Genomic DNA, 1,952 nt, shown 5'->3' with positions numbered 1-1,952 from the left:
AAGAAGAAGAAGAAGTTTTACAAGTTGAAGGAATAGATTTAGATCTATTAGACTTGTTAGGCTTCTTAGAAAGGGATGTTGTGGGGCTTCTTAGAAAGGGATGCTGTGACAATGGATTTACCTTTGTCTTTGCACCCAGAATCAAAAGAGTTCCTTCAAGATAACTCTCAGTAAAGGAAGAGAACTGAGAGGAAGAAGTGTTAGGAATAGAAGAGACAAAGCTACCAAATTTAAGCATGGACCTGTCTTTAACACATTCTTCCTGATCGTAGGAGAATCCTAGACCAGTCGTATTCTTGGCCGGTATCTGAGCGTTAATTATCTCAGAGGCCTTGAAGGAAGCTTTGCACCACCCTTCAATGGTAGCTTTCTCAGCATTGAGTTCAGCGATTGCTCGCTCACGCTCAGCAACAACTTTCTCACGTTCAACAGTGATGACTTGGTTTACAATAACCTGATCTTTAAGATTTTCCTCAACAGAGGTCAGTTCTTTGATCTTAGAATGATAAATCTTCAATTGCTCTTGAAGATCAACATTAAGCATCTCAGCTTTTGATTTGCCATTGAGGGCATTCCAAAGGTCAACCGTCAGCGTATCTAGTGCAGAAAGACTAGAAGATGGTTCATTCAGGATACATACCTGAGTAAAAGAAGATGGCTCATAGGATGTAGATGCTTTAGAAGATCCTTCATCAGCATCAATAGCCATCAAGAAGAAATAGGCTTTATCTTTTTCGTCTGAAGATGATTCATCAGATGATTCACCCCAGTCATGCTCTTCAGCAATAAGGCCTTTAGCCTTTCGTTGGTTATTCTTCATCTTCTTGTATTTCTCCTTCAGTTTTAAGTATTTTTTCATCTTTGGTCCTGAAGGAGGAGGAAGCTTTAGAAGATGGCGTCGCAGTCTTTTTTGATCTGCATTCACCTGTAAAATGTCCGAGCTGATGACAGTTGTAGCAGACAGCTGAAGCTTTGTCTATTCTTTCAGACTTTGGCTTCTCCCTTAAGGATAGCTGAGGAGATCTGCGAAAATTGCTTTTGCTGGCGAACCTCCTAAATGACTTAGTCAGGAGTGCCAGGGACTCATCAAAATCTGTTAAATCAGATTCTGGAATGTCCTCAGAAGAATCTATCTCCGTGATGACCAAAAGGAGTAGAAGTTTCAACTAAAGAAGCTTCAGAGATCAAAGCTAAAGGAGATTTTTTCATTTCCCTGGATTCTTTTACAAGATTTCTTTTCAGTTGACGAGATTGCTCATGGTTAAGCAGAATCTCGTATAAGGTAGAAAGAGAAAGAGTGAACATGTCATTTGACATCTTGAGACACAAGGAAAAGGTGTCCCAAGACTCAGGAAGGCATTCTAGAAACTTAGTCAAGGTTTCAGAATTAGAATATTCCCTGCCGACAGCCCCCTAAAATCAATAAGAATGCAAAGTGTATCCCATACAGATTTAGAAGTTTTGAGTTTCATCATTGAGTGATAGATTTCATCAGAAAGAGACATAGCTATTATAGACCGAGCATGCATGTCTATAGTTATTTTCTTCTTGTCCTCATCGCTCCACTGATGTGGAAGCTTTGGAATCTGCCGTTCAGGAATCGCGGCAGTTGTAGCTGTTTCTGGAACAACTGGAACAATAGAAAATGGAATATATGGTCCATTTTCTATGTAATGTGGAATTTCAGGATCCACACCTTACAGAAAGAGGGACATCTGGTTCTTCCAGAGACTAAAGTTGTCACGAACAAACCGGTGACGTTTGGCAAGAGAGCCATTATCTTGTGTGTGTTTGCAATTTGTAAAGCCATTTGTAAGCAGTAAATTATCTAAGAAGAGATAAATTAATATAGAAAATTAGCCAAACAAGGAAAGAAAGAAAAAACTGCTTTGATACCACTTGTTGGTCCCGTAAGGGTCTACAAGAAGAGAAACAGTTTCCCGTAAGGGTCT

This window comes from Cynara cardunculus, assembly GCF_001531365.2.
Source record: "Cynara cardunculus var. scolymus isolate 2C chromosome LG 5, CcrdV1, whole genome shotgun sequence".
Classification (NCBI taxonomy): Eukaryota; Viridiplantae; Streptophyta; class Magnoliopsida; order Asterales; family Asteraceae; genus Cynara; species Cynara cardunculus.
The sequence above is the reverse complement of the archived record's forward strand: the minus strand, read 5'-3'. Positions refer to the sequence as shown.